The following is a 16,099-nucleotide window of genomic DNA, read 5'->3' as shown; positions in this document are numbered from 1 at the left end:
TCTACTGGTTCAATGATAAAAAGTCTCCCTTTACTACAGCGATGCTCATGGCTCCACGGCTCGTCGCAATGCCAACATAACCCCTTCGCAGATCGCTCCTGAAGCTCTTCTCTTGTCAACCTTTTTGGTGCAGGGACTCGGTCAACAGTAGGGGGGGCTAAGGGCTTCAATATTACTGGTTGAGGAGTGACCCTAGTCCTTCGAGCTTCATGGTTCAATTGCTCCTCTTGATGTCATGCGAAAGAGATGGCTGCCATAAGCGTGTACGGTTGTCGCGCTTTAACTTCTCCTCGGATCTCTGGCTTCAAGCCCTCAATAAAGGTCCTCAATAGCTGTTTTTGAGACCAATCAAGAGTTTGATTAGATAACCTTTCAAACTTGGTTTGGTACTCCTGAATGGTGGAGGTTTGTCGGATCTTTGCTAGTTGTCCGTCAATATTCTCGTAATCGGTTGGTCTGAAGCGGATCAGCAGTCCTTCTTTGAATTGTTGCCATGAAAGGACTCCATAAGTATGTTCAAACCAGTCAAACCACTGTATAGCATCCCCTTCAAGATGTATAGCTGTAATTTTCACCATAGATGCATCCGCAGTTTTATGGTACCGAAAATATCGCTCCGCATGCAAGATCCAACCAATCGGGTCTCCTTCTTCCCATCTAGGGAAGTCCACCCTTATGCATGGATAGTTGGGATCGATCATAGAGCCTCCCCTCCCTTGGAACTCATCTCTTCGGGCCTGGTGCGATTAGGCAAAGCTCTCTCCGTGATATGATTTTTTCGGGCTTAGTAGTCGGCCCAATCTAAGTTCGGTAAAGAGTGTCCGAATCTTATCCTCCATTCGCACCTCCAAGGCTTCGAATTTAGCATCGATTACCTCCTTAGATGCCATAGTATATGCCTCCAAATCTATGATGTTAAGATCTCTCATTTGTTTTTTGGTAAGTAAAAGTAAATTGATTATGTGTAAAGATTCTACAAATAGCTTTATCTATACAAGTCATAGACAAAGCCAATTAACTCATAGAGTGCGAATGCGATAGTTATGACTACACATGCTGTAGACTATAACTACCTGTGGGTACATTATTTGACATCATTCCCAAGATCTTTAGCTAATAGCAAAATTAAATTTGATAAAAATATCTTTTTCTCTTCGGGTGAAGTGCTCGATTTTGAGATCATGCTCCATACAGGATCTTGAGTCTCTAATAATCTCTTTCAAGATCTGAGCATTGTTTGTGTGTTGACATTCAAAGATTCTATTACATCTCTCCTTCCACATCCACCAAATAGCGCATCTGAAAGTAACCTTTGCCAGTTGTGTAAGTGGCCCTTTTCTTGAGAAACATTGCATAAGGTCGCCTAGTTCTTGGTGCAAGTTTGGTTGCGGCAGTCTATTGAGTTCAAATCGCTAGAGAATCTCCTTCCATATCCATTTTGTATAATTACAAGCAAAATAAAGGTGGTCAACAGTTTCTTCTTGTTGCAAACAAAGGGAGCATCGGTTAACATGATAGATACCTCTTCTTTTCATATTGTCTATTGTAGGTAGTTTATTGAGAAGGGCCTGCCATGTACATAAGGAGTGTCTTTGTGATCCCGGTCGATCCCATGTCCAACTGCTTGGGACCCACTTGTTATTTCTTTGTCTAATTTGATTCCATACGGATGTGGCACTAAATTTGCCATTGTCATGAGGCCAAATAAGTATATCTGAAGAGTTGTTCCTGATTGGAATAGCTATGATAGTCGGCCAAAGTGATAACATTTCGGGAGAAAAGACACCAAGTACCGTTAGCAATGAACTCGGAAACCTTCCAATCTTTGGGAGCCCCAAGATCTTTTCGTATTCTGTCGCCATATAATTGAAATATACTCTTCCCATTCACCCAAGGATCGTACCACATATTAGTACTAGTTCCAGAAGAGATTGCATAAGAAATGTGTTTGATTAGCCAATTCCTTGCCTTTAAAATTCCTTTCCAAGCTGAAGAGTGGTATGTTCTTGTTGAAATTTCCCAGATTGATTCCTTTGAAAGATACCTAGCAGAAACCCATTGTGACCATAAGGAACATTTGTTGTCAGGTTAAAGAGAGAAGTGATGGTCGAAAGGGTTGGTGGATCGGTGGATGTAGGCTACGATTTAGGCTTGTTTTGTGGCAGTTTTGGGTGCAGTTTGAGGGTGTGGTTTAGTGGAGTTTTAGGGATGTGGATGAAAGTTTTGGATCTGTGGTAGATGGCAGCAAAGGTTTGAGAGAAATCAGTGGAAGTTGCAGCAAGTATGTGTTGTCTTGTAAGACTAGAATTGTCGTCGAAGAAACAGCGGTTTCTCGACGTAATTTCCACCAAAAACTTGAGAGAATTGAGGAGGGAATTACTTACCAAAAAAAAGAATTGAGGAGGGAATTGATAGCAAAATCACAGTTTATATGACAGCAAGGATGACTAATTTAATCAAGAAAATTTCGGCAGTATAACAGCAAGGAAATTGGTGCAAGTTGCGATAGCAGAATTCTCATCGAAAAATTTCAGCAGTTTACGATGAAAATTTATATCAACACAAAAATCGGTTTTAGAGATGAATTCCTCAATAGGTCAATCTTAGATGGAAGCCAAGATGATCTATAAAGTGTATAAGAAATTTTATTCAAAAAAGATTGCAAATAGATGGGTTAAGGCAACACGAGGACTTCCTAGGGGGTCACCCATCCTAGTACTACTCTCTCTAAATAACGCTTAACTTCGGAGTTCTGATGGGATCTGGTGCTTTAGTGCTGGCATTATCGTACCCTTTTCGCGTGCTTTGTCCCTCGCCGATGTGCACGTCGCGGCCGGCGCATCAACGTCCGGAGCCTCTTGCCCGTCACGAAACCGTCGGCGCTTTCTCGAACGTTCACTAAATCCCTATTGCAAGCTCTCTCCGAGGCCTAGCCCAAGGACTGCGTATCGGTCACGGCAAGCGCGCCTTGAAACCATCGGCAATTTCTAGAACGATCTCGGAATCGCTATTGCGACCCCAATCCGGAAAGCTCTCTCCGAGCCCCACGATACTGATTGCGTAGCAGTCACGGCAAATTCCGAGCCCCAAAACAAACGTCTCGGAGGTCTACGGGAGATGTTTCGTATCACGGGACGCAAAAAGGAGTGCAACACGAGGACTTCCCAGGGGGTCACCCATCCTAGTACTACTCTCTCTAACTCACGCTTAACTTCGGAGTTCTGAAGGGATCCGGTGCTTTAGTGCTGGCATTATCGCACCCTTTTCACGTGCTTCGTCCCTCGCCGATGTGCACGTCGCGGTCGGCGCATCAACGTCCGGAGCCTCTTGCCCATCACGAAACCGTCGGCGCTTTCTCGAACGTTCACGAAATCCCTATTGCATGCTCTCTTCGAGTCCTAGCCCAACGACTGTGTATCGGTCACGGCAAGCGCGCGTCGAAACCATCGGCACTTTCTAGAACGATCTCGGAATCGCTATTGCGACCCCAATCCGGAAAGCTCTCTCCGAGCCCCACGATACTGACTGCGTAGCGGTCACGGCAAATTCCGAGCCCCAAAACAATCGTCTCGGAGGTCTACGGGAGATGTTTTGTATCTCGGGACGCAAAAAGGAGTGCAACACGAGGACTTCCCAGGGGGTCACCCATCCTAGTACTACTCTCTCTAAATCTCGCTTAACTTCGGAGTTCTGATGGGATCCGGTGCTTTAGTGCTGGCATTATCGTACCCTTTTCGAGTGCTTCGACCCTCGCCGATGTGCACGTCGCGGCCGGTGCATCAACGTCCGGAGCCTCTTGCCCGTCACGAAACCATCGGCGCTTTCTCGAACGTTCACGAAATCCCTATTGCAAGCTCTCTCCGAGGCCTAGCCCAAGGACTGCGTATCGGTCACGGCAAGCTCGCCTCGAAACCATCGGCACTTTCTAGAATGATCTCGGAATCGCTATTGCGACCCCAATCCGGAAAGCTCTCTCCGAGCCCCACGATACTGACTGCGTAGCGGTCACGGCAAATTCCGAGCCCCAAAACAATCGTCTCGGAGGTCTACGGGAGATGTTTCGTATCTCGGGACGCAAAAAGGAGTGAAACACGAGGACTTCCCAGGGGGTCACCCATCCTAGTTCTACTCTCTCTAAAGCACCCTTAACTTCGGAGTTCTGATGGGATCCGGTGCTTTAGTGCTAGCATTATCGTACCCGTTTCGCATGCTTCGTCCCTCGCCTATGTGCACGTTGCGGCCGGCGCATCAACGTCCGAAGCCTCTTGCCCGTCACGAAACCGTCGGCGCTTTCTCGAACGTTCACAAAATCCCTATTGCATGCTCTCTTCGAGCCCTAGCCCAACGACTGTGTATCGGTCACGGCAAGCGCGCGTCGAAACCATCGGCACTTTCTAGAACGATCTCGGAATCGCTATTGCGATCCCCAATCCGGAAAACTCTCTCCGAGCCCCACGATACTGACTGCGTAGCGATCACGGCAATTTCCGAGCCCCAAAACAAACGTCTCGGAGGTCTACGGGAGATGTTTCGTATCTCGGGACGCAAAAAGGAGTGCAACACGAGGACTTCCCAGAGGGTCACCCATCATAGTACTGCTCTCTCTAAATCACGCTTAACTTCGGAGGTCTGATGGGATCCGGTGCTTTAGTGCTGGCATTATCGCACCCTTTTCGCGTGCTTCATCCCTCGCCGATGTGCACGTCGCGGCCGCCGCATCAACGTCTGGAACCTCTTGCCCGTCACGAAACCGTCGGCGCTTTCTCGAGCATTCACGAAATCCCTATTGCAAGCTCTCTCCGAGCCCTAGCCCAACGAATGCGTATCGGTCACGGCAAGCACGCGTCGTAACCATCGGCACTTTCTAGAACGATCTCGGAATCGTTATTGCGACCCCAATCCGGAAAGCTCTCTCCGAGCCCCACGATACTGACAGCGTAGCGGTCACGGCAAATTCCGAGCCCCAAAACAATCGTCTCAGAGGTCTACGGGAGATGTTTCGTATCTCGGGACTCAAAAAGGAGTGCAACACGAGGACTTCCCAGGGGGTCACCCATCCTAGTTCTACTCTCTCTAAAGCACGCTTAACTTCGGAGTTCCGATAGGATCCGGTGCTTTAGTGCTGGCATTATCGCACCCAATTCGAGTGCTTCGTCCCTCACCGATGTGCACGTCGCGGCCGGTGCGTCAACATCCGGAACCTCTTGCCCGTCACGAAACCGTCGGCGCTTTCTCGAACGTTCACGAAATCCCTATCGCAAGCTCTCTCCGAGGCCTAGCACAAGGACTGCGTATCGGTCACGGCAAACGCGCGTCGAAACCATCGGCACTTTCTAGAACGATCTCGGAATCGCTATTGCGACCCCAATCCGGAAAGCTCTCTCCGAGCCCCACGATACTGACTGCGTAACAGTCACGGCAAATTTCGAGCCCCAAAACAAACGTCTCGGAGGTCTACGGGAGATGTTTCGTATCTCGGGACGTAAAAAGGAGTGCAACACGAGGACTTCCCAGGGGGTCACCCATCCTAGTTCTACTCTCTCTAAAGCACGCTTAACTTCGGAGTTCTGATGGGATCCGTTGCTTTAGTGCTTGCATTATCGTACCCGTTTCGCGTGCTTCGTCCCTCGCCTATGTGCACGTCGCGGTCGGCGTATCAACGTCCAGAGCCTCTTGCCCGTCACGAAACCGTCGGCGCTTTCTCGAACGTTCACGAAATCCCTATTGCAAGCTCTCTCCGAGCCCTAGCACAACGACTGCGTATCGGTCACGGCAAGCGCGCGTCGAAACCATCTGCACTTTCTAGAACGATCTCGGAATCGCTATTGCGACCCCAATCCGGAAAGCTCTCTCCGAGCCCCACGATACTGACTGCGTAGCGGTCACGGCAAATTCCGAGCCCCAAAACAATCGTCTCGGAGGTCTACGGGAGATGTTTCGTATCTCGGTACGCAAAATGGAGTGCCAAACGAGGACTTCCCAGGGGGTCACCCATCCTAGTACTACTCTCTCTAAATCACGCTTAACTTCTGAGTTCTGATGGGATCCGGTGCTTTAGTGCTAGCATTATTGCACCCTTTTCGCGTGCTTCGTCCCTCGCCGATGTGCACGTCGCTGCCGGTGCATCAATGTCCGGAACCTCTTACCCGTCACGAAACCGTTGGCGCTTTCTCGAACGTTCACGAAATCCCTATTGCAAGCTCTCTCCGAGCCCTAGCCCAAGGATCGCGTATCGGTCACGGCAAGCGCGCGTCGAAACCATCGGCACTTTCGAGAACGATCTCGGAATCGCTATTGCGACCCCAATCCGGAAAACTCTCTCCGAGCCCCACGATACTGACTGCGTAGCGGTCACGACAAATTCCGAGCCCCAAATCAAACGTCTCGGAGGTCTACGGGAGATGTTTCGTATCTCGGGATGCAAAAAGGAGAGAAACACGAGGACTTACCAGGGGGTCACCCATCCTAGTACTACTCTCTCTAAATCACGCATAACTTCGGAGTTCTGATGGGATCAGGAGCTTTAGTGCTGGCATTATCGCACCCTGTTCGCGTGCTTCGTCCCTCGCCGATGTGCACGTCGCGGCCGGCGCATCAACGTCCGGAGCCTCTTGCCCGTCACGAAACCGTCGGCACTTTCTCGAACGTTCACGAAATCCCTATTGCAAGCTCTCTCTGAGCCGTAGCACAACGACTGCGTATCGGTCACGGCAAGCGCGCGTCGAAACCATCTGCACTTTCTAGAACGATCTCGGAATCGCTATTGCGACCCCACTCCGGAAAGCTCTCTCCGAGCCCCACGATACTGACTACGTAGCGGTCACGGCAAATTCCGAGCCCCAAAACAATCGTCTCGGAGGTCTACGGGAGATGTTTTGTATCTCGGGACGCAAAAAGGAGTGCAACACGAGGACTTCCCAGGGGGTCACCCATCCTAGTACTACTCTCTCTAAATCACGCTTAACTTCGGAGTTCTGATGGGATCCGGTGCTTTAGTGCTGGCATTATCGTACCCTTTTCGAGTGCTTCGACCCTCGCCGATGTGCACGTCGCGGCCGGCGCATCAATGTCCGGAGCCTCTTGCCCGTCACGAAACCATCGGCGCTTTCTCGAACGTTCACGAAATCCCTATTGCAAGCTCTCTCCGAGGCCTAGCCCAAGGACTGCGTATCGGTCACGGCAAGCTCGCCTCGAAACCATCGGCACTTTCTAGAATGATCTCGGAATCGCTATTGCGACCCCAATCCGGAAAGCTCTCTCCGAGCCCCACGATACTGACTGCGTAGCGGTCACGGCAAATTCGGAGCCCCAAAACAATCGTCTCGGAGGTCTACGGGAGATGTTTCGTATCTCGGGACGCAAAAAGGAGTGAAACACGAGGACTTCCCAGGGGGTCACCCATCCTAGTTCTACTCTCTCTAAAGCACGCTTAACTTCGGAGTTCTGATGGGATCCGGTGCTTTAGTGCTAGCATTATCGTACCCGTTTCGCGTGCTTCGTCCCTCGCCTATGTGCACGTTGCGGCCGGCGCATCAACGCCCGAAGCCTCTTGCCCGTCACGAAACCGTCGGCGCTTTCTCGAACGTTCACGAAATCCCTATTGCATGCTCTCTACGAGCCCTTACCCAACGACTGTGTATCGGTCACGGCAAGCGCGCGTCGAAACCATCGGCACTTTCTAGAACGATCTCGGAATTCGTATTGCGACCCCAATCCTGAAAACTCTCTCTGAGCCCCACGATACTGACTGCGTAGCGATCACGGCAATTTCCGAGCCCCAAAACAAACGTCTCGGAGGTCTACGGGAGATGTTTCGTATCTCGGGACGCAAAGAGGATTGAAACACGAGGACTTCCCAGGGGGTCACCCATCCAAGTACTACTCTCTCTAAATCAATCTTAACTTCGGAGTTCTGATGGGATCCAGTGCTTTAGTGCTGGCATTATCGCACACTGTTCGCGTGCTTCGTCCCTCGCCGATGTGTACGTCGCGGTCGGCGCATCAACGTCCGGAGCCTCTTGCCCATCACGAAACCGTCGGCGCTTTCTCGAACGTTCACGAAATCCCAATTGCATGCTCTCTACGATCCATAGCCCAACGACTGCGTATCGGTCACGGCAAGCGCGCGTCGAAACCATCGGCGCTTTCTAGAACGATCTCGGAATCGCTATTGCGACCCCAATCCGGAAAACTTTCTCCGAGCCCCACGATACTGACTGCGTAGCGATCACGGCAAATTCCGAGCCCCAAAACAAACGTCTCGGAGGTCTACGGGAGATGTTTCTTATCTCGGGACGCAAAAAGGAGTGAAACACGAGGACTTTCCAGGGGGTCACCCATCCTAGTACTACTCTCTCTAAATCACTCTTAACTTCGGAGTTCTGATGGGATCCAGTGCTTTAGTGCTGGCATTATCGCACCCTGTTCACGTGCTTCGTCCCTCGCCGATGTGCACGTCGCGGCCGGCGCATCAACGTCCGGGGCCTCTTGCCCATCACGAAACCGTCGGCGCTTTCTCGAACGTTCACGAAATCTCTATTGCAAGCTCTCTCCGACCCTAGCCCAACGACTGCGTATCGGTCACGGCAAGCGCGCGTCGAAACTATCGGCACTTTCTAGAACGATCTCGGAATCGCTATTGCGACCCCAATCCGGAAAGCTCTCTCCGAGCCCTACGATACTGACTGCGTAGCGGTCACGGTAAATTTCGAGCCCCAAAACAATCGTCTCAGAGGTCTACGGGAGATGTTTCGTATCTCGGGACGCAAAAAGGAGTGAAACACGAGGACTTCCCAGGGGGTCACCCATCCTAGTTCTACTCTCTCTAAAGCACGCTTAACTTCGGAGTTCTGATGGGATCCGGTGCTTTAGTGCTAGCATAATCGTACCCATTTCGCGTGCTTCGTCCGTCGCCTATGTGCACGTTGCGGCCGGCGCATCAATGTCCGGAACCTCTCGTCCGTCACGAAACCGTCGGCGCTTTCTCGAACGTTCACGAAATCCCTATTGCAAGCTCTCTCCGAGGCCTAGCCCAAGGACTGCGTATCGGTCACGGCAAGCTCGCCTCGAAACCATCGGCACTTTCTAGAATGATCTCGGAATCGCTATTGCGACCCCAATCCGGAAAGCTCTCTCCGAGCCCCACGATACTGACTGCGTAGCGGTCACGGCAAATTCCGAGCCCCAAAACAATCGTCTCGGAGGTCTACGGGAGATGTTTCGTATCTCGGGACGCAAAAAGGAGTGAAACACGAGGACTTCCCAGGGGGTCACCCATCCTAGTTCTACTCTCTCTAAAGCACGCTTAACTTCGGAGTTCTGATGGGATCCGGTGCTTTAGTGCTAGCATTATCGTACCCGTTTCGCGTGCTTCGTCCCTCGCCTATGTGCACGTTGCGGCCGGCGCATCAATGCCCGAAGCCTCTTGCCCGTCACGAAACCGTCGGCGCTTTCTCGAACGTTCACGAAATCCCTATTGCATGCTCTCTACGAGCCCTTACCCAACGACTGTGTATCGGTCACGGCAAGCGCGCGTCGAAACCATCGGCACTTTCTAGAACGATCTCGGAATTCGTATTGCGACCCCAATCCTGAAAACTCTCTCTGAGCCCCACGATACTGACTGCGTAGCGATCACGGCAAATTCCGAGCCCCAAAACAAACGTCTCGGAGGTCTACGGGAGATGTTTCGTATCTCGGGACGCAAAGAGGATTGAAACACGAGGACTTCCCAGGGGGTCACCCATCCAAGTACTACTCTCTCTAAATCAATCTTAACTTCGGAGTTCTGATGGGATCCAGTGCTTTAGTGCTGGCATTATCACACACTGTTCGCGTGCTTCGTCCCTCGCCGATGTGTACGTCGCGGTCGGCGCATCAACGTCCGGAGCCTCTTGCCCATCACGAAACCGTCGGCGCTTTCTCGAACGTTCACGAAATCCCTATTGCATGCTCTCTACGATCCATAGCACAACGACTGCGTATCGGTCACGGCAAGCGCGCGTCGAAACCATCGGCGCTTTCTAGAACGATCTCGGAATCGCTATTGCGACCCCAATCCGGAAAACTTTCTCCGAGCCCCACGATACTGACAGCGTAGCGATCACGGCAAATTCCGAGCCCCAAAACAAACGTCTCGGAGGTCTACGGGAGATGTTTCTTATCTCGGGACGCAAAAAGGAGTGAAACACGAGGACTTTCCAGGGGGTCACCCATCCTAGTACTACTCTCTCTAAATCACTCTTAACTTCGGAGTTCTGATGGGATCCAGTGCTTTAGTGCTGGCATTATCGCACCCTGTTCGCGTGCTTCGTCCCTCGCCGATGTGCACGTCGCGGCCGGCGCATCAACGTCCGGGGCCTCTTTCCCATCACGAAACCGTCGGCGCTTTCTCGAACGTTCACGAAATCTCTATTGCAAGCTCTCTCCGACCCTAGCCCAACGACTGCGTATCGGTCACGGCAAGCGCGCGTCGAAACTATCGGCACTTTCTAGAACGATCTCGGAATCGCTATTGCGACCCCAATCCGGAAAGCTCTCTCCGAGCCCTACGATACTGACTGCGTAGCGGTCACGGCAAATTTCGAGCCCCAAAACAATCGTCTCAGAGGTCTACGGGAGATGTTTCGTATCTCGGGACGCAAAAAGGAGTGAAACACGAGGACTTCCCAGGGGGTCACCCATCCTAGTTCTACTCTCTCTAAAGCACGCTTAACTGCGGAGTTCTGATGGGATCCGGTGCTTTAGTGCTAGCATTATCGTACCCATTTCGCGTGCTTCGTCCGTCGCCTATGTGCACGTTGCGGCCGGCGCATCAATGTCCGGAACCTCTCGTCCGTCACGAAACCGTCGGCGCTTTCTCGAACGTTCACGAAATCCCTATTGCAAGCTCTCTCCGAGCCCTAGCCCAACGACTGCGTATCGGTCACGGCAAGCGCGCGTCGAAACCATCGGCACTTTCTAGAACGATCTCGGAATCGCTATTGCGACCCCAATCCGGAAAGCTCTCTCCGAGCCCCACGATACTGACTGCGTAGCGGTCACGGCAAATTCCGAGCCCCAAATCAAACGTCTCGGAGGTCTACGGGAGATGTTTCGTATCTCGGGACACAAAAAGGAGTGAAACACGAGGACTTCCCAGGGGGTCACCCATCCTAGTACTACTCTCTCTAAATCACGCTTAACTTCGGAGTTCTGATGGGATCCGGAGCTTTAGTGTTGGCATTATCGCACCCTGTTTGCGTGCTTCGTCCCTCGCCGATGTGCACGTCGCGGCTGGCGAATCAACGTCCGGAGCCTCTTGCCCATCACGAAACCGTCGGCACTTTCTCGAACGTTCACGAAATCCCTATTGCAAGCTCTCTCCGAGCCGTAGCACAACGACTGCATATCGGTCACGGCAAGCGCGCGTCGAAACCATCTGCACTTTCTAGAACGATCTCGGAATCGCTATTGCGACCCCACTCCGGAAAGCTCTCTCCGAGCCCCACGATACTGACTGCGTAGCGGTCACGGCAAATTCCAAGCCCCAAAACAATCGTCTCGGAGGTCTACGGGAGATGTTTTGTATCTCGGGACGCAAAAAGGAGTGCAACACGAGGACTTCCCAGGGGGTCACCCATCATAGTACTACTCTCTCTAAATCACGCTTAACTTCGGAGTTCTGATGGGATCCGGTGCTTTAGTGCTGGCATTATCGTACACTTTTCGAGTGCTTCGACCCTCGCCGATGTGCACGTCGCGGCCGGCGCATCAACGTCCGGTGCCTCTTGCCCGTCACAAAACCGTTGGCGCTTTCTCGAACGTTCACGAAATCCCTATTGCAAGCTCTCTCCGAGGCCTAGCCCAAGGACTGCGTATCGGTCACGGCAAGCTCGCCTCGAAACCATCGGCACTTTCAAGAACGATCTCGGAATCGCTATTGCGACCCCAATCCGGAAAGCTCTCTCCGAGCCCCACGATACTGACTGCGTAACGGTCACGGCAAATTCCGAGCCCCAAAACAATCGTCTCGGAGGTCTACGGGAGATGTTTCGTATCTCGGGACGCAAAAAGGAGTGAAACACGAGGACTTCCCAGGGGGTCACCCATCCTAGTTCTACTCTCTCTAAAGCACGCTTAACTTCGGAGTTCTGATGGGATCCGGTGCATTAGTGCTAGCATTATCGTACCCGTTTCGCGTGCTTCGTCCCTCGCCTATGTGCACGTTGCGGCCGACGCATGAACGTCCGAAGCCTCTTGCCCGTCACGAAACCGTCGGCGCTTTCTCGAACGTTCACGAAATCCCTATTGCATGCTCTCTACGAGCCCTAGCCCAACGACTGCGTATCGGTCACGGCAAGCGCGCGTCGAAACCATCGTTACTTTCTAGAACGATCTCGGAATCGCTATTGCGACCCCAATCCGGAAAACTCTCTCCGAGCCCCACGATACTGACTGCGTAGCGATCACGGCAAATTCCGAGCCCCAAAACAAACGTCTCGGAGGTCTACGGGAGATGTTTCGTATCTCGGGACGCAAAAAGGAGTGAAACACGAGGACTTCCCAGGGGGTCACCCATCCTAGTACTACTCTCTCTAAATCATTCTTAACTTCGGAGTTCTAATGGGATCCAATGCTTTAGTGCTGGCATTATCGCACACTGTTCGCGTGCTTCGTCCCTCGCCGATGTGTACGTCGCGGCCGGCGCATCAACGTCCGGAGCCTCTTGCCCATCACGAAATCGTCGGCGCTTTCCCGAACGTTCACGAAATCCCTATTGCATGCTCTCTACGATCCCTAGCCCAACGACTGCGTATCGGTCACGGCAAGCGCGCGTCGAAACCATCGGCACTTTCTAGAACAATCTCGGAATCGCTATTGCGACCCCAATCCGGAAAACTCTCTCCGAGCCCCACGATACTGACTGCGTAGCGATCACGGCAAATTCCGAGCCCCAAAATAAACGTCTCGGAGGTCTACGGGAGATGTTTCGTATCTCGGGACGCAAAAAGGAGTGAAACACGAGGACTTCCCAGAGGGTCACCCATCCTAGTACTACTCTCTCTAAATCACTCTTAACTTTGGAGTTCTGATGGGATCTAGTGCTTTAGTGCTGGCATTATCGCACCCTATTCGCGTGCTTCGTCCCTCGCCGATGTGCACGTCGCGGCCGGCGCATCAACGTCCGGAGCCTCTTGCCCGTCACGAAACCGTCGGCGCTTTCTCAAACGTTCACGAAATACCTATTGCAAGCTCTCTACGACCCTAGCCCAACGACTGCGTATCGGTCACGGCAAGCGCGCGTCGAAACTATTGGCACTTTCTAGAACGATCTCGGAATCGCTATTGCAACCCCAATCCAGAAAGCTCTCTCCGAGCCCCACGATACTGACTGCGTAGCGGTCACGGCAAATTCCGAGCCCCAAAACAATCGTCTCGGAGGTCTACGGGAGATGTTTCGTATCTCGGGATGCAAAAAGGACACGAGGACTTCCTAGGGGGTCACCCATCCTAGTACTACTCTCTCTAAAGCACGCTTAACTTCGGAGTTCTGATGGGATCCGGTGCTTTAGTGCTAGGATTATCGCACCCTTTTCGCGTGCTTCGTCCCTCGCCGATGTGCACGTCGCGGCCCGCGCATCAACGTCCGGAGCCTCACGCCCGTCACGAAACCGTCGGCGCTTTCTCGAACGTTCACGAAATCCCTATTGCAAGCTGTCTCCGAGCCATAGCACAACGACTGCGTATCGGTCACGACAAGCGCGCGTCGAAACCATCTGCACTTTCTAGAACGATCTCGGAATCGCTATTGCGACCCCACTCCGGAAAGCTCTCTCCGAGCCCCACGATACTGACGGCGTAGCGGTCACGGCAAATTCCGAGCCCCAAAACAATCGTCTCGGAGGTCTACGGGAGATGTTTTGTATCTCGGGACGCAAAAAGGAGTGCAACACGAGGACTTCCCAGGGGGTCACCCATCCTAGTACTACTCTCTCTAAATCACGCTTAACTTCGGAGTTCTGATGGGATCCGGTGCTTTAGTGCCGGCATTATCGTACCCTTATCGAGTGCTTCGACCCTCGCCGATGTGCACGTCGCGGCCGGCGCATCAACGTCCGGAGCCTCTTGCCCGTCACGAAACCGTCGGCGCTTTATCGAACGTTCACGAAATCCCTATTGCAAGCTCTCTCCGAGGCCTAGCCCAAGGACTGCGTATCGGTCACGGCAAGCTCGCCTCGAAACCATCGGCACTTTCTAGAACGATCTCGGAATCGCTATTGCGACCCCAATCCGGAAAGCTCTCTCCGAGCCCCACGATACTGACTGCGTAGCGGTCACGGCAAATTCCGAGCCCCAAAACAATCGTCTCGGAGGTCTACGGGAGATGTTTCGTATCTCGGGATGCAAAAAGGAGTGAAACACGAGGACTTCCCAGGGGGTCACCCATCCTAGTACTACTCTCTCTAAATCACTTTTAACTTCGGAGTTCTGATGGGATCCAGTGCTTTAGTGCTGGCATTATCGCACCCTTTTCGGGTGCTTCGTCCCTCGCCGATGTGCACGTCGCGGCCGGCGCATCAACGTCTGGAGCCTCTTTCCCGTCACGAAACCGTCGTTGCTTTCTCGAACGTTCACGAAATCCCTATTGCAAGCTCTCTCCGACCCTAGCCCAACGACTGCGTATCGGTCACAGCAAGCGCGCGTCGAAACTATCGGCACTTTCTAGAATGATCTCGGAATCGCTATTGCGACCCCAATCCGGAAAGCTCTCTCCGAGCCCCACGATACTGACAGCGTAGCGGTCACGGCAAATTCCGAGCCCCAAAACAATCGTCTCGGAGGTCTACGGGAGATGTTTCGTATCTCAGGATGCAAAAAGGACACGAGGACTTCCCAGGGGGTCACCCATCCTAGTACTACTCTCTCTAAAGCACGCTTAACTTCGGAGTTCTGATGGGATCCGGTGCTTTAGTGCTGTGATTATCGCACCCTTTTCGTGTGCTTCGTCCCTCGCCGATGTGCACGTCGCGGCCGGCGCATCAACGTCCGGAGCCTCACGACCATCACGAAACCGTCGGCGCTTTCTCGAACGTTCACGAAATCCCTATTGCAAGCTCTCTCCGAGCCCTAGCCCAACGACTGCGTATCGGTCACGGCAAGCGCGCGTCGAAACCATCGGCACTTTCTAGAACGATCTTGAAATCGCTATTGCGACCCCAATCCGGAAAGCTCTCTCCGAGCCCCACGATACTGACTGCGTAGCGGTCATGGCAAATTCCGAGCCCCAAATCAAACGTCTCGGAGGTCTACGGGAGATGTTTCGTATCTCGGGACGCAAAAAGGAGTGAAACACGAGGACTTCCCAGGGGGTCACCCATCCTAGTTCTACTCTCTCTAAAGCACACTTAAATTCGGAGTTCTGATGGGATCCGGTGCTTTAGTGCTAGCATTATCGTACCCGTTTCGCGTGCTTCGTCCCTCGCATATGTGCACGTTGCGGCCGGTGCATCAACGTTCGAAGCCTCTTGCCCGACACGAAACCGTCGGCGCTTTCTCGAACGTTCACGAAATCCCTATTGCATGCTCTCTACGATCCCTAGCCCAACGACTGCGTATCGGTCACGGCAAGCGCGCGTCGAAACCATCGGCACTTTCTAGAACGATCTCAGAATCGCTATTGCGACCCCAATCCGGAAAGCTCTCTCCGAGCCCCACGATACTGACTGCGTAGGGGTCACGGCAAATTCCGAGCCCCAAAACAATCGTCTCAGAGGTCTACGGGAGATGTTTCGTATCTCGGGATGCAAAAAGGACACGAGGACTTCCCAAGGGGTCACCCATCCTAGTATTACTCTCTCTAAAGCACGGTTAACTTCGGAGTTCTGATGGGATCCGGTGCTTTAGTGCTGGGATTATCGCACCCTTTTCGCGTGCTTCGTCCCTCGCCGATGTGCACGTCGCGGCCGGCGCATCAACGTCCGGAGCCTCACGCCCGTCACGAAACCGTCGGCGCTTTCTCGAACGTTCACGAAATCCCTATTGCAAGCTCTCTCCGAGCCCTAGCCCAACGACTGCGTATCGGTCACGGCAAGCGCGCGTCGAAACCATCGGCACTTTC

The 16,099-nt window shown here is 52.6% G+C and overlaps 29 pseudogenes; all 29 read right to left on the bottom strand.

Annotated features, from left to right (window-relative positions):
* Positions 1-2,674: 2,674 nt before the first annotated feature.
* LOC135599495 (5S ribosomal RNA) lies at positions 2,675-2,793 on the bottom strand (annotated as a pseudogene).
* Positions 2,794-3,143: 350 nt separating this feature from the next.
* LOC135602263 (5S ribosomal RNA) lies at positions 3,144-3,262 on the bottom strand (annotated as a pseudogene).
* A 350-nt stretch (positions 3,263-3,612) lies between these two features.
* LOC135603269 (5S ribosomal RNA) lies at positions 3,613-3,731 on the bottom strand (annotated as a pseudogene).
* A 350-nt stretch (positions 3,732-4,081) lies between these two features.
* Positions 4,082-4,200, bottom strand: LOC135603878 (5S ribosomal RNA; annotated as a pseudogene).
* Positions 4,201-4,551: 351 nt separating this feature from the next.
* On the bottom strand, positions 4,552-4,670 carry LOC135602541 (5S ribosomal RNA; annotated as a pseudogene).
* Positions 4,671-5,020: 350 nt separating this feature from the next.
* LOC135602727 (5S ribosomal RNA) lies at positions 5,021-5,139 on the bottom strand (annotated as a pseudogene).
* A 350-nt stretch (positions 5,140-5,489) lies between these two features.
* LOC135602797 (5S ribosomal RNA) lies at positions 5,490-5,608 on the bottom strand (annotated as a pseudogene).
* Positions 5,609-5,958: 350 nt separating this feature from the next.
* Positions 5,959-6,077, bottom strand: LOC135603707 (5S ribosomal RNA; annotated as a pseudogene).
* A 350-nt stretch (positions 6,078-6,427) lies between these two features.
* LOC135599537 (5S ribosomal RNA) lies at positions 6,428-6,546 on the bottom strand (annotated as a pseudogene).
* A 350-nt stretch (positions 6,547-6,896) lies between these two features.
* On the bottom strand, positions 6,897-7,015 carry LOC135602203 (5S ribosomal RNA; annotated as a pseudogene).
* Positions 7,016-7,365: 350 nt separating this feature from the next.
* On the bottom strand, positions 7,366-7,484 carry LOC135603742 (5S ribosomal RNA; annotated as a pseudogene).
* Positions 7,485-7,834: 350 nt separating this feature from the next.
* Positions 7,835-7,953, bottom strand: LOC135604417 (5S ribosomal RNA; annotated as a pseudogene).
* A 350-nt stretch (positions 7,954-8,303) lies between these two features.
* LOC135603644 (5S ribosomal RNA) lies at positions 8,304-8,422 on the bottom strand (annotated as a pseudogene).
* Positions 8,423-8,771: 349 nt separating this feature from the next.
* LOC135603601 (5S ribosomal RNA) lies at positions 8,772-8,890 on the bottom strand (annotated as a pseudogene).
* Positions 8,891-9,240: 350 nt separating this feature from the next.
* Positions 9,241-9,359, bottom strand: LOC135603741 (5S ribosomal RNA; annotated as a pseudogene).
* Positions 9,360-9,709: 350 nt separating this feature from the next.
* Positions 9,710-9,828, bottom strand: LOC135604315 (5S ribosomal RNA; annotated as a pseudogene).
* A 350-nt stretch (positions 9,829-10,178) lies between these two features.
* On the bottom strand, positions 10,179-10,297 carry LOC135603643 (5S ribosomal RNA; annotated as a pseudogene).
* Positions 10,298-10,646: 349 nt separating this feature from the next.
* On the bottom strand, positions 10,647-10,765 carry LOC135604024 (5S ribosomal RNA; annotated as a pseudogene).
* A 350-nt stretch (positions 10,766-11,115) lies between these two features.
* Positions 11,116-11,234, bottom strand: LOC135602697 (5S ribosomal RNA; annotated as a pseudogene).
* A 350-nt stretch (positions 11,235-11,584) lies between these two features.
* LOC135602694 (5S ribosomal RNA) lies at positions 11,585-11,703 on the bottom strand (annotated as a pseudogene).
* Positions 11,704-12,053: 350 nt separating this feature from the next.
* Positions 12,054-12,172, bottom strand: LOC135603916 (5S ribosomal RNA; annotated as a pseudogene).
* Positions 12,173-12,522: 350 nt separating this feature from the next.
* Positions 12,523-12,641, bottom strand: LOC135604416 (5S ribosomal RNA; annotated as a pseudogene).
* A 350-nt stretch (positions 12,642-12,991) lies between these two features.
* Positions 12,992-13,110, bottom strand: LOC135603536 (5S ribosomal RNA; annotated as a pseudogene).
* Positions 13,111-13,447: 337 nt separating this feature from the next.
* Positions 13,448-13,572, bottom strand: LOC135602881 (5S ribosomal RNA; annotated as a pseudogene).
* A 350-nt stretch (positions 13,573-13,922) lies between these two features.
* On the bottom strand, positions 13,923-14,041 carry LOC135602297 (5S ribosomal RNA; annotated as a pseudogene).
* A 350-nt stretch (positions 14,042-14,391) lies between these two features.
* Positions 14,392-14,510, bottom strand: LOC135603128 (5S ribosomal RNA; annotated as a pseudogene).
* A 344-nt stretch (positions 14,511-14,854) lies between these two features.
* On the bottom strand, positions 14,855-14,972 carry LOC135603877 (5S ribosomal RNA; annotated as a pseudogene).
* A 350-nt stretch (positions 14,973-15,322) lies between these two features.
* On the bottom strand, positions 15,323-15,441 carry LOC135604593 (5S ribosomal RNA; annotated as a pseudogene).
* Positions 15,442-15,779: 338 nt separating this feature from the next.
* On the bottom strand, positions 15,780-15,904 carry LOC135604199 (5S ribosomal RNA; annotated as a pseudogene).
* Positions 15,905-16,099: the final 195 nt, after the last annotated feature.

This window comes from Musa acuminata, chromosome BXJ2-1 (assembly GCF_036884655.1).
Source record: "Musa acuminata AAA Group cultivar baxijiao chromosome BXJ2-1, Cavendish_Baxijiao_AAA, whole genome shotgun sequence".
NCBI classification, from domain to species: Eukaryota; Viridiplantae; Streptophyta; class Magnoliopsida; order Zingiberales; family Musaceae; genus Musa; species Musa acuminata.
This window is presented reverse-complemented; position numbering and strand designations above follow the sequence as displayed.